This window comes from Prenolepis imparis, unplaced genomic scaffold (assembly GCF_030444845.1).
Source record: "Prenolepis imparis isolate NDT839.2.m4 unplaced genomic scaffold, iyPreImpa1.0 SCAF_11, whole genome shotgun sequence".
NCBI classification, from domain to species: Eukaryota; Metazoa; Arthropoda; class Insecta; order Hymenoptera; family Formicidae; genus Prenolepis; species Prenolepis imparis.
In genome coordinates, this window is record NW_028141169.1 from 13,737,056 (window position 1) to 13,752,432 (window position 15,377).

General features: G+C 28.1%; 1 protein-coding gene and 2 non-coding genes across 10 annotated transcripts in view; 1 reads left to right on the plus strand and 2 right to left on the minus strand.

The window, feature by feature from the left end:
- Positions 1–15,377, minus strand: part of LOC145942855 (uncharacterized) — a 76,118-nt gene that overhangs the window by 14,240 nt on the left and 46,501 nt on the right. For 4 of the 8 annotated variants that reach the window (XR_014426432.1, XM_083049954.1, XM_083049950.1 and 1 more), the window contains one exon: positions 14,329–15,249. The exons of 1 other annotated variant lie outside the window; for it this stretch is intronic. The gene's annotated coding sequence lies outside the window, so the exon portion shown is untranslated. Of the gene's footprint in view, positions 1–14,328; positions 15,250–15,377 lie in introns of those variants that run through there. 3 more of the 8 variants (XR_014426431.1, XM_083049952.1, XM_083049951.1) reach the window with 3 other exon arrangements.
- LOC145943341 (5S ribosomal RNA) lies at positions 3,048–3,168 on the minus strand. Its single transcript, XR_014426508.1, has one exon. It is a non-coding gene; the product is annotated as a 5S ribosomal RNA (ribosomal RNA).
- Positions 14,563–14,635, plus strand: Trnav-aac (transfer RNA valine (anticodon AAC)). Its single transcript has one exon. It is a non-coding gene; the product is annotated as a tRNA-Val (tRNA).

Consider the following 15,377-nt stretch of genomic DNA (forward strand, 5'->3'; position numbering starts at 1 on the left):
TTAATTTAGGATCAATAATGCAAATCTATCACAATATATTAAATATCTCTCTCTCTCTCTCTCTCTCTCTCTCTCTCTCTCTCTCTCTCTCTCTCTCTCTCTCTCTCTCTCTCTCTCTCGCGCGCGCGCGCGCGCGCGCGAAATTTCCATCTCTCTTGATTAGCACTATATCATATATATACATCATATCTATAAATTTACTTATTACATTTAAATACCATCTAATAAATTAACTATAATCTAGAACGCAGTTTTTCCTATAATAACTTCATTAATTTCAAATTATTTATTGACACAAATGTGTTGTATGTAAATTTAAAAAAAACCACGTTTTTAAAATGATTTTTTCGCGTCTTTTTTAAAGAAATAAAAAGCAGATAAGATTTATACTATATCACACAACTATTTATTTATAGTAATAATAAAGTATACTAGAATAGTAGTAATGAATATTTTTAAGAAGTATATTAAATACTATTAATTTACTGCTCATGCTAAGAAAATTTTTAATTCATGCTAAAAGAATTAAAATATTAGAAATTATACAAAGTTTTTGAAATCGTACCATTACACTATTGTTCAAATCATATCGATGTGATTTGTATGATATAATTGTAAGATATCAGCTTTCCTTTGTTTACAATATTAAAATAGATTAATATGAAAAAAAGAATAAATAAATAAAAAGAATAAATAAGAAAAAAGAAAATTGTCTTCTAAATAAAAAATATTTTAAACATTATATTTTTCTTTATTTTAAACATTATATTTTTCTTAGTACTTTTGTACTGTTATGAAATTAATAAGAGAAAATAGTTTTGTCGGAATTTATGTCGGAAATGCGCACAATCTAAAGAAATAACACGAAAGAAAGAAGAGAAAGAAAATAAGAGTAAAGGAAATTGCTTCTTAAATCAAAAGTTTATAGAAATTTAACTTCTTTAAATATTTATTTTTAATATTTATACACTACTGTTGAAATCAATAAAGAAGAATAACCTTTTGTCGGAAATGTATAATGTTAGAAAAGCTCATAAAAATAATTTTATTTTTCAAACCTAACAAAATATTCTTTGTTCAATATGCAATATATATGTGGATGCTATTTTGGTAATCTATGATATAATTTAGACCTATTATCTAAACCGCATCAATTGCAAAAATATATAATTTTTTAAATAAAGATTAATTAAAATTTTCAAAAAAATTAAAAGAAGAGAAGAATATCTTTATGGTGACATACTCAGAAATTATATTATCCTGAATAATATTTAAAATATTTCTCGAAAAGTGTTGCCATTTAAACACTTTTTTTCTTTAACATTCAACAAATATAATTTATGCATGATTAAAACAAAATCTTCACAAAAGAAGGAAACACGCCAAGTATAAATGGTGTAATAGTGTAATAATCGACATTGTATGCAAAAATGTCTCTGTAAAAATTTTTCTAGCAAAAGTATTTTTCAAAAGACACTTTATACACACAAAATAATGTTTAAAAATAGACATACACATACAAAATCAAAGTTTGAAGATATTTAAAAATATATTTAGAAATATACAGCTCAAAAATAAATATAAAATCAAAGCTACTCAACCAAGTATAAATAGTGTATTAATTTTGCAGATTATTATTTGATCTGAAATATAAAATTTAACAAAGTATCACTTTTGTATTTTTAAGAATGATGTTATCATCTGTATAGTCAAAACGATTTAGTCCTAGCATTGAAAGGATTAAAGTAACGATCAAAAACTTGGCGTGATCGAGTTGGGACATTAAAATAACATACATTTTCTAATAAGATTGCTTAAAAATTAATCTACAAAATTGATTTGTAATAAATAAAATTTCTGTTTTGTGTTATTTTATCTATACAGTAGCCTCAAAATTCTCAAATTATATACGCTATTTCTCCAGCAACTAAAAGTATTATTGTCGTCAACGGTCATATCACGTTGTAAAGGCATCAGTTCTCGTCCATATCAAAACCATATTAATGAAATTAGCTCAAGATTCTACACAGAGGAAATAAATAATAGAATTGATTTGGTTAAAGAAACAATGTGTCTCGACAAAACAATAAAACCAAAAAAATGGTTGTATAAACTAGCGTATGAGAACCTCGATGTATCTGACGCAGAATGTATATAGTTGACGTATTTATTTATTTATATATTTATATATTTATATATTTAATAATTTTAATTTAGGAAATAGATTTGAGCATATAAGCCAACAACAAAATGTAAGCAGGTTTTTACTAAAACGCATTTTCCTGCATTATTATCAAATTATGAAAAGAAAAACATGAATATTAACACAAATTAACATTAAACGAAGGCGTACAATAAACTGTAACACATAAGAAGCTGAAGGTTGAGCCCGTGAGGCAGGAACTTCAATTTATGTTATAATATAGACATTTCATCTAAATGATTTTTATTTACTGAACATGTGTAATTAAATCAATATAAATAAAGCTCAATTAAAAAGTAAGTTCTCGTCCGATCACTGAAGTTAAGCAACGTTGAGCATGGTTAGTACTTACAATTAGATGGGTGACTGCTTGAGAACACCATGTTATTGTTGACATCATCTTTTTTTTGTAATTCAAATCTTATCAATAATGATATATATTTTTTTATTTCAAATTGTATATATCTTTGTATATATAATACATTTTTAATTAACTTTATTATTTAATTTATTTATATACAGACACTTGAAAATAATTTATTATATATAAAAATTTTCTAATGCATATTACAATTTATTCCATGTCAAATTTTAACGCTCCACTATGTAATTGTATCATGATAATAATTTTTTTGTCAAGCGTAATCATACAGTTATTTTCTATTTAAAATTAAAATAACAAAGATAAAAATTATAAATTAACGTTTTATTGCAATTTTTACCAAAATAATTAAAATAATTTAAAAGTAAATTAAAATTACAGATCTTTACATAAAAAAATATGTACAATTTGAAAAAATATATATCATTATTGATAAGATTTGAATTATAAAAAAAAGATGTATGTCAACAGTACATGGTGTTCCCAAGCGGTCACCCATCTAAGTACTAACCATGCTCAACGTTGCTTAACTTCAGTGATCGGACGAGAACTGGTGCCCTTACAACGTGATATGACCGTTGATGATAGTAATACTTTTACTGGAGAATATGTTTGGTAACTGGAGTTACTGGAGAAATGGTGTATGTGTATATAATTTGAAAATTTTGAGGCTACTGTATAGATAAAATAACACAAAACAGAAATCTTATTTATTATAAATCAGTTTTATAGATTAATTTTTAAGCAATCTTATTAGAAAATTTATGTCATTTTAATGCTCCGACTCGGGCACGCCAAGTTTTTGTTCTTCACTTTAATCTTTTCAATGTCGAATCTAAATCATTTTGGCTATACAGATGATAACATTATTCTTAAGAATACAAAGGTTGATTCGGTGATAAATTTTATATCAGATCAGATAATAATCTGCAAAAATTAATACACCATTTATACTTTGCTGAGTTGCTTCGATTTTATATTTATTTTTGAACTACATATTTCTAAACATATTTTTAAACTTTATTTTCAAACTTTGATTTTGTATGTGTATATCTACTTTAAATGATTATTTTGTGTATGTGTGTGTGTATGTAAAGTGTCTTTAAAAAAAATACTTTTGCTAGAAAAATTTTTACAAAGGCATATTTGCATACAATGTCGAATTTTTTTTATATATTTGGCGTGTTTTTTTTCTTTTATAAAGATTTTGTTGTAATTTCACTACTTTTGGTAAAAAATATAAAAATTTTTGTTACATAAAAACTTTTTTAATTTTAAAATTGGACACAAGAGTGAAACAGCAAAATATAATCAATGCATATGAGTCGTTCGCTCGAAAAACGACTTAAATCGATTTAAAGTTTTTGCACCAAAAAATTGAAGATTCAAGTTATTAAACATTTTATTACTCAGCAAAATAGGAACGTGTATATTAAAAAATATAAAAGCTGAAGAGCATAATGTTTAATAACTAGAATCACCACGTTGAATATTTAATTAAATTTTTTGTGCAAAAACTTAAGTCTATTTAAATCGTTTTTTGAGCGAACGACTCATATGATCTCATTGTCAAGTAAAAATATAGGAATATAAAATAAAATGTATAAAGGAGATTATATTTTTTCTGCAAAAAATATATGTGTATGCATTTTTAGCATTTCGAAGCCAACTGCGTTTCACTATTTTCAAATCATTTATTGATATTCATTCAGAACTTTTAACACGCACTATGTTTATGTAATGTCTATTAATTATATTTTTATTTCAATTAACAATAGCAGGTTCTGTATTTTTGCAACACAGCGTTTCTGAAATATTAAATTTTATACTTAAGGAGTAATTTCAATAAATTTTTACTATTCGAGAAATTATAGTCATCCCGAGTCTCAATTAACGACAGATCTCGTATTTTTGTGGTGCACTGTTTTCGAAATATTATATTTGATCGGCAGAGAGCGTCTGAAAATTATTACTATTCGGTAAATTAGTTGTCCTAAAAGTCTCAATTAATGACGCAGATACCGTATTTTTGCAGTGCACCGTTTTTGAGTTATTTAATTTCATTCGCAAGGAGTGGTTTCTGAAAATCTTTATTATTAGGTAAATTGGTTACCCCAAAAGCCTTAACTAACAACGCAAATCCTGTATTTTTGTGGTGCATCGTTTTTGAGTTATTAGATTTCATCCCCAGGGGGTGATTTCTGAAAATTTTTCTTATGCGATAAATTAGTTACCCCAAAAGCCTCAACTAACGATACAGGTCTCGTATTATTGCAGCGCACCGTTTTCGAGATATTACATATTATTCCCTGAAAGTGGTTTTTGAAAATTTTTAATATTCGGTAAATTAGTTACCCTCCTCCCCCAAGATTAACCCCCCTTAAATAACTCCCCTTAATTAACGATACGGGTCTGCTATTTTTGCGCATCATTTTCGAAATATTTAATTTTATTTTTAAAGGGTGGTTTCTGAAAATTTTTTTACTATTCGATAAATTAGTCACCCCCCCCCCCCCTAGGGGCCTCAATTAACGACGCAGATTTCGTATTTTTGTAGCGCACCATTTTCGATATCTTATTTCATTTCCAGGGGGTGGTTTTGAAAATTTTACATATCACCCATCCACACTCATATATTTATTTACCCACATCTGCACATACATAAAATGTAATTTTTTTTCTCATCAAGGTGTATTTGCAGTAGTCATCAATTGAATATTCGTACATGCATACTGTGAGTGTACCTTGAGGGCCAAAATCGTTTTGAGTGTGTGCAAAGTATGTACGTGCGAATCTGAAAGCCGAAAGTCTTAAAACGTAAAAAATTTTACTTTTTTGGGTACGAATTTTCGAGTTTTCGAGATTGACTGCACCAATCCTTTTCAAACTGGTTGCAATCGAAAGCTTATATATCTTATATTCATATTACATCAGCAAAGTGCCGTTATAGATTTTTGATTATGACTTTAATTTTGGAAATATCTTGACAGAAAGATCACACATTTGACAGGAAAATTCTGGATAAGCTACTTATTGTTAGTAGCGGCGCGATACTTCTAACGTTAGTCTCATTTTTTTATATACTTGGCGACTATATATCTTAATGTATGATGTATTCGATATATTTAATACTTTAAATGAATTCAAACAATAAATATGCAAGATTGCTATTAGAAAATGAAAACTTTTTTTAATTTATGCAAATCCCAATAAATGCGTTGAATTATACAAGGTGTCCCTAAACTGGCAATAAAGATTTTAATGACAAATTCTTTGTAACATTTGAAGACAAAAATTCTATATTAATACGAAAATGTGTGTGTCGAATATATAGTATTTTTCAAATAAGAAAAGTTTAAAGATCATGAATGACAGGGCTAGAATTTCGCTCAGAGATGGCAAAATGGTCAGTGCTAAAGATGTTTCCATGAATCGAATGCCTTTGTTTTTATCGATCAATTTCACCATGGAGACAGCTAAATATGACAACTGATACATATCAATATCGATATATTAAACCATTGAATAAAAACATTTTGATAAATATGCTTAAAACATTGCATATCATCGATTTTTTTTATTCTGATACATATTATAAAGGGTGAAATTCTGAGTAACTTTTTTACTTAACAAGTATATGGGGGTTGCATGTCGTTTCCGAGATATAACAATTTAAAGTATCACTATTAAAAACATAATTTGTTAATATATATGTGGAAATAGTACATGTATGTAAGACCAAGGTTATATAAGGGTAATATTGAAAGAGAATTCCGTCCTCTCCGATTTTGCTGAAACTACAATATTGTGTATTTTTGTGCGTAAAATAAGAATCTATAAATTGAAGTTGATTGAATACATCGGACATTAGATGTAATGTAAATCCTACATTAACGAGTTAAACTTTGGTTAAAGTAAGTTGTGGAACCAGACCTAAATCAGAAATAGGTTTGGATTAGGTTATATCTTCCGGAAGCGGAGCCCTTTCGTAGGGAGGGGGAGGGCGAAACTCTCACTGAGTCCACGCATGTACTTTGCAAGACGAAGCGAAGTTTACTTTACACCTAACTTTGACCCTTCAGGATTGTAATGCATATATTGCAGATTGGAAGCTGACCTTGATCCGTGGATGTAGTGGGTCATCCCCCCTCCCCCTCTATACGCTCTACTTCCGGAAGATATAACCTAATCTAACCCAAACCTTTCCTACGCTTCTGCAAGAAATACAATATACACAAACATCATTGTTCCTAATCTTAGTTTATAATACTTCGAAGAAAGATAGGACATTCAAAATGTCTCATCCTAAATATTTTTTTCCTACGCCTTTTACAAAAAAATGTTTCATACAAAAGTTGTTTGACTTTAAGTGGGACACAAGACAGCGATATCAATTTGTTTACAGATGTTTATAGATCATTTTTGAGAAATACACTAATCATCACTTTTTAAAAATGAAAATCGATTTTTCTTTTTAACAAAAATTGTAGGTTTTGTCGAGTCAAATCCAATCATATGTATTAGTTAAGGATATTTTTTATCTTTTCATAAATAATTTTGGAATATTAGTGTTTTAATGTCAAGAAGTACTTATAAAACAGATGTAAGGTCTCCTTAGAAGCAGCTTTTCCTAGATATACGAGCATATTCTCGTTTGGTAGCTCTGAAATTATTTTCACACAACCTTACCACTTTGATCATATCTACTATCTTTTGTGATGGGTAACCCATTTTGATCTCATTGTGATCTCATCTCAAAGTGATTTAATATTGTAATAATCATTGAATATCACTACTGAAAGACACAAAATAAAATTTAATTTTAGCAGAAAGTGTCTCTCGACATGTTTGCGGAATACTAACATTCCAAAATTACAAAAATTTGTAACTCGTGGAAAAATCAAGAAAACCCTTAACTAATACATATGATTCGATTTGTCTAAGTCTAGACGAGACGTACAACGTTAGTTAGAAAAAAAAGAATCGGTTCTAATTCTATTTTTAAAAAAGTAATGATTAGTAAATTTCTCAAAATTGGCACCATCTACATGTGTGTATAAATATAAAAAAGCTAAAAAAAGGGAGAAACAAATAAAAAAGAAAGATGTTTCTTATGGCCGCGAGGGAAGAGAGACAGAGAGAGCTTTTTAACCAAAAGAAAATTTTCTGGATAGTCAAGTTTTCCAACCTTACATACTCACACACATACACACGTACACACACGAATACACACATACACTGCACACTGTCGATTACACCAAGAAGCAAGCAACAAGTGGAGATCTGAAATAACTCTCTTCCGCAAATCTCTCTTCTACCTTTCGAACTTTTGTATACTGGTCTTCCTTTACGCTCTATTTCCAAGACTTTTTTCTTTCTCATTTTTAGTTTCCAGCTTTCTCGTTCAATACATTTATATGTTTAATACGTTTCCGTCTCGGAATAAATTTTTCGTAACAGGTCTGCCTGATTTCTAGACTCTACCAATTTAAAACAAGTATTATATATGAAAGATTCAGCAAATGTAACACAAAAAATGTAATGAAAAAACATAATAAAACATAATAAAACATAATAAAATTGACATAATAAAATTATAAGAAGAATAAAAAACTGCATTAATTTTTCGTAAAGTAATATTCATAGAAAAAATTCGAAAAAGAAGAAATTGAATCCGATAAATAACATCAATTGACCGCTAAGAATTCTCTAGTCTCTTTTTTTATTTTTTACTTTTGACACTTTTCAAACAGTCAACTTATTGTTTCGAATAATTATTATATTCTACTATACATAACAATAAGAATCGGAATAAAATAGATTCTTATATATTTGCAAGCATTGAATTAATTCTGTAAAAATATGATTGATATTGGAGGAGGAATATTGTTAATAAGGAAAATACTTCATGATAAAATTAATTAATAAATCGCATAATTTAAATTATAATTATTTATTATCGCACAATTTAAAAAACAAAAAAGAAAATTACTCTACTTCCTATTTAATTACTAATTCCTCAATTTTTGTTCTAGTTTTGATGTAGATAGATATGATTTCAACTTGCTCCATCACATCACAATATGGGAAATTGTGATTAAAGTTATAAAAATGGGCTATATATTGTAATATACACTAAAAAAAAAAGGGAACAGTTTTCATACCCTAAAAATTAAGCAATTTTCAAAATACTGAAACTCGGCAATAAATCATTGTAAATAAAATATTAAAAAAACATTTTGAAGCTTGAAGTTTTAATTTTAACATGCTATCAGTGGTTTTTAACATTTTTTTTATCTTATCCTGCTCTATGTTTTAAAGAAGAATATATTGTTTTATTCCTTAAAATTCTTATTCTTTAATAGGTCTATTCTGTAAAAATGCTCTTTAACGCTGTATTTCTATAAAGCTATGTAGCACTGTAGAGCAAAAAGAAAGAGTAAAGAGCGAAAAAAAGAAAGAGCTAAAGAGCTACAGAGCTTATAAAACGAAAATTATATTACAGAATATATGACTAAAATTCTTTATGTTTTTGCAAAATTTGTAACTCAAAAAAATCGCAGAAAAATTTTTTAAAAATAGCGTTTTGTAGACAAAATGTTGTAGTTTATGGAACTTAAGTTGAATTTTTCGAGAGAAATTTTTTTATTGAACTGTGCAGAGTGTAAAAAAAAAAAACATAATTGTAAGGGAAAACAATGTTCTTTTTTAAAAACATAGAACAAGGAAGAAAAAACAAAATTTTTTTTTAAATCACCGATAGCACATTAAAATTGAAACTTCAAGCTTCAAAGTATTTTTTTAACTTTTAAGCTACAATGATTTTTTGCTGAGTTTCAGCGGTTTGAAAATAATTTAATTTTTAGAGTAGTTTTTAGGGAAAAGTGTTTCCTATTTTTTTTAATAGTATATTTTTATATACTTATATTTATGGTATTGTGACGTTTTGAATAAATTTTATTGCTATTAAAAAATATGTAGCTATTACTTACAAATTACTTTTCTTACAAGCAACTATGTGTTTTCTTTACACCAATTGTTTCCTTTTTTCTTTCATTATTTTATGCATAAAAGTATTGAGATAAGATCGTCGAAAAATGAATATTTTACGAGATATTTCATAGTTCATGTATCTTTAGTTTATGTACCTTTATGCATGGATTCACAGATGTACGGATATATGAACATATATAGATTAGATGGACGGATAGATGGAAAAATGGATGGATGGATGTATAAAAATTCTTATGACGTTATAAGTAGAGAGTAAAATCTTTTTGTTGAAATAATATTATTATATCAGAACAAAGTTATGTTTCCGATGTACATATTCAAATCCATAACATTTACATTACGCATAAAATATGATGGACAGAATACATATAGGTTTTTAAATTCTGTTTAACAGAATATCATATTTAAATATGCAAATTGCGTATTAAATTGCATATAATATTATTAAACAGACTGATTGTTGACAAGTTGCTATTTTGTTATTTTAAGATAAATACACGAGAGAGAGAAACAAATGATTTAAAAATGATCAAAAAATTAAATTCTACAAAATAAGAAGAGATCAAGAGAGAAATGCTATTTAAACAAATAATACCCCAGACGTAGATCATTAAAAAATTTATAATATTATTAATAAGTTGTACAGTTGTACAACTGTAGCTTGGATTTTAACTGTCGAATGACTGTAACGATATAAGATTCCAAGTACATATCATTTGATATCCAAATGACGTGCGTTTGTTACCCGGGAGATACATGTATCATGTATCGAATATTTGATACTTTGAAATTATATGTTTTTAAACATGTGCATAATAACAAAACAAAATGCTTATTCACTCTTCTTGTCGCTATATTATCGGGTCGAAATATAAAAAAACGACACCGCTTTTAACGTAATGGCTTATATGTATATTAAACTATAATATGTATCATCCACAGACATCTATCAAGTTAAACATAATAAACAATAATTTATTGAGTCAAGTTGTAGCCATAAAAGAAGAGAGGTTCATCCGAGGCCCCCCCATAAAACAAATACGTAAATAAGCGAGCGCTTCCCACAGCTTTACTATGCGACACTTTTATAATTAAATTAATTCTTCCGTCCCCCCCCCCCCGAGGTACTGTACCTATTTCTAATTTGTTCTTTTTATGCTGAAGATGGCCCGAAAAAAGATGCCGAAACGTACATCTAATTAATTTGATTGTATTTGTAAATTCAGTTGATTGTGAATTAAACGAATTTATACATTAAATTTGTCCGCACAATATTACCTGTGTTGGTTTCATAACCTTTCTAATCACTATATCCATAAAGAATAACAAATCGCGCAGATAAAAATTAATTGCGCTATATAAATTGCGTAGTTAGTATTATTATTAATGGACTTTGTTTCTCTCTTCTACTTGCAATGAAGAATATCTTACAATTAGTTGTATTATTATCAAATGTTGTAAGATGTAACACATTAAAAAATAATCTTTATGATTTATTTTATTACAATATTAAATTTAGAAAGTGTCGATGTTAATAGTGTCGAAATTCAGCATGAATTGGGTATACTATGATGAACCTCGATCTACCACACATAAGCAGTCTACTGCTTATGTGCAGCAAGGAATAATATCTGCTATCTGCTAATATCTATTGCCTGTACTTTTGTATTGTGCAATGCAAAGTCTAATGCTTAATATTTATTTCTATTTCTAACATTTTCTCTATTGTGCTGTGGTCCTCAATAATTTTCAAACTCAAGTGACAGTTGTAGAAGCCTTAAGCGATATAGCAGATATAACAAGTTAATATCATTTTTATCACTATACGACAATTAGAGGAATAATTAAATTTCTTCCAGAATGTTTTTTTTCGTGATGAAGTTACTTTTCATAACATTAGAATATTAAACTACCATAACTGTCATTATTAATCAATTAAAAGTCCTTATTGAACGCGACAGATTGACTATCAATATCAATGAAATTTTCATGATAACGTTACCGGATAATAACACAGAATCATTGATTGTTAATTTTTAAATCAAACGTTTAAGGCTCCTGAGTGCTCACCGCGGCCATATTGGATTGTGACGTCAGAGGCGAGAAAGCACACGCTGAAAATTCTTAGATGCCATTTTTTAATGAAAAGATATTTCGATTAAACAGCACTTCAGATGGCTTTAGCACACTCTTAAAAATCCCCGAAAACTATCCTTTTCCCTTTATAATCAATCAACATCTGTAAAATGATCGAGATGTCAGACTTTGACATGCGGAATGACTGCGCATGTGCAAAGACCAGACGGACTGGGCTTCATAATATTACATTTTACAGCTGTTGATTGATTATAAAGGGGAAAGGATAGTTTTCGGGGTTTTTTAAGAGTGTGCTAAAGCCATCTGAAGTGCTGTTTCATCGAAATATTTTTTTATTTCGAAATGGCATCTAAGAAATTTTAGCGTGTGTTTTCTCGCCTCTGACGTCACGATTTCGACATGGTCGGAAAGGAGCCAGGAGCCTTAATGTTTGAGATATTTGAATTCTTTGCGAAACTTGGCTTCTCAAAACTTGGAAGATTTATTTTAAAACACACAATATGAGGTTTCAATGAAATGATGCACCTTCATCTTACGCATAAATAGTTACAAACAATACAAATGTTAATGTTTTCTATTTCAAAATCAATGAAGTAGTCGAGTTGGTATTGTTGAATGACCAATCAATTTTGCCTTATTTGTAGGGCTATTTGCAGATCTTTATTTGTAGGGCTACATAAAAAACACTGTTTCTTCAACGATCAACAACGGCCAGGAAATATGCGAATGTACATTGAATGATTCCTCGAAAAGTTCTGTTATCAATTGTTCGACATTTATAGGCATCGTCACATATGTAGGTTAAAATAGAGCATATATTTAATGTGACTATGTAATATGTGATATGTAATATGTAATATGTGAAATATACGTACACATGAGAGATGCTAGTTAGATTTTACGCAGTATATTTTGGGTAACGTTAAAGAAGTCTGACATTTTATAATCTAAAAAAATATACTATAAATCCATTTTAAGATCATAACATATGACACGGTTAAATTCACTTTGAAATAGGGTACATATTATTTCATATAAAGTTTAAAATATCATGTGACTTTTAAAAAATAAATAGATGTATGCTGAAATATGAAGCGATGGGATGGTGATGACATTATACTTTTTAATTGTAAGTAAGTTTGTTCCCTTCATATTCTACAATTTTAATTTGAACTTTTTTTAGACCAATTAGAGAGTTATTGAGAGATGTATTATTTTATTTAGAGGACGCATGTTGTATATAAACGATATTTTTTCCGACATAAATTATATACATCTCTATTAATATGATACACTTAATCTCTATATCACATTTCATGTTTGTTATCACACTTTCAATTGAACTATAACTTATATATCTGAAATGTGAGATGTGTCAGCGATGTAAAGCAAAAAAAGGAATGCAAGCTTTGCTGATAGAATAACAAAATAAACATATTTATTTGTAAACAATTAATAAAACAATTGTTTTGCTTGTTTCGCTTTACTAATAAACTAAATATACTAATATACTAATATACTAAATGCTATATTAAATGATTTTGCCTTTAATATTTATATGCATTTTACTATATACTATATATATATATATATATATATATATATATATATATATACATATAACACAATGTGTACAATATTATACTTTATTCTTACTTCGCGTATTATCAATCATAAAAAGTCATTTTAATTCCCTGATATCTTTTTATTCTGTCTCTATCTCTCTTTCGCTTTCTGTTCTGAGCGAGAACATAAAAATAATGAAGAGACAAAACTAATAACTCGCGATCTACCGAGGAATACGTTCATAGGCAAGGGCCGTAAAACAGAGAAAAAAGCGATGAGAGGCATGCAATAAAAACAAGAATGACGGGCGTAAAACAGCATAATGGAATCCGAGCTAACCCGTCTTTCTCTTCTAACTTATATAGTAAACTGTCGTTCATATCCAGTATTATCAGACGCGTGATATCGAATATTTGTCTTTTTTATCTCTTCTCGTTTCAAAGAACTTACAAATTGAAATCGTAAAATACTGTTTTGCGTGTCATTGCAAGCATATTAAATGATATTTTGTTCGTCACCTGAAATTTATTCGCGTGTATATCTTTATATTTTTTTCTTATACATATACAATTGTTGAGTCGTTTATCTAGTTAAGATGCGTAGGCATTAACAAAAAATTAACAGAAATAAAAGAAAATAGCACGGAATTGATGTTTTAATAATGTAAAGTGCTCATCTCAAAGTGGAAAGTAATGTAAAATAATTCTTACATTTAAAATTCAAATTTACATTGAAAATTTTGATAAAAAAGGCACAAAGATAAAAGAAGACAGCTCATATCATCAATTGAGTACTTTTATGTAATAAACCTATTAGATTTAATTAAAATGAAAACTTATGGATCAGATCACTTTAATTAGAAGGGAATTTAAGCTACAAGGAAATTATCATCTACTTTTGTTTTATCAGATTAAAATCTATCAGATCTTCTTCGTAGTCTTTAAAGTGAAAGCTATGTAACTTATCGCTCGTTACAGTTATTGCAATTAAGAAATTATTTTTCATATCATATGAATTAGTGCTAACATAGAATCACGTGCATTAGTAACAAGTAATTTTAGTCTATCCAAAAATATTTTTTATTAAAATAACCCATTTATTAAAATAACTTGTACATAAATATATTTTATGGATAGATTCAACAGATAAGTTTAAGATACTCAAAGAATATAGGTGTTTCGATTTCGCGGATTCGAATCCAGCCCATTTGATCTCAAAACCATGATCTATTGTTACACATATACATCTTTAAATATTTTATATAAATTGTAGAATTTTTACAACAATATTCTATAGACAAGTTTCCGTGGTGTAGTGGTTATCACATCCGCCTAACACGCGGAAGGTCCCCGGTTCGATCCCGGGCGGAAACATTTTTTGGTTATTGTTAGTTATATTCGGAATTGAACTGCAAATAATATTTTTAAAAATAGTGAAAATAGAGAATCTGTTACAATATTCCATAAAAAAAATAATATTCACAAGAAATAATTGAACAATTAATATAAATAATTATTAATCTTTTGATGATAAAATATTAAATCTAAATTCTAAATACACTAATCGTATTTTTTTGTCAGGTGCTTGTATTTTTAACGTTGGATAGATTACTCGAACATTGACTTTATTTTATGCGTCGTAACAATTTCATTCGATCCTAAAATAGAAATGCAATAGATAATCATTGTCTCCAGTATAGCAAACTTGACCACATGTTTAATTTGATTTTTATCTCCTCCTAAATTTGTGTGTCTTTTATTTCAGAGTTTACCTATTCGAAAGGACAAAACAGACAGTTTTCGAAATAATAATTCTATAGCATTACTATGTATGATATACATACACATACATGAAGTAAGAGTTTAGTTTATGACGATATAGATATATCTCGAATATTCATAGTCGATGACTCTCGTTGTAGCGACGACGCTGTGTAACAATGGTAACCGGTTTCTTGCACTGTTTGCTCCCTTTTTTCGATTTGCTACTAACATGCGAATCATCGATGGTAAAGATATGTACTTGAATAGCCTTTGATCGGGCAAAAATTAAATAAAAATGAATTATGTAAGTGAATTATTTAAATGTTTTTGATTTGACGTATAATAGTAGTGA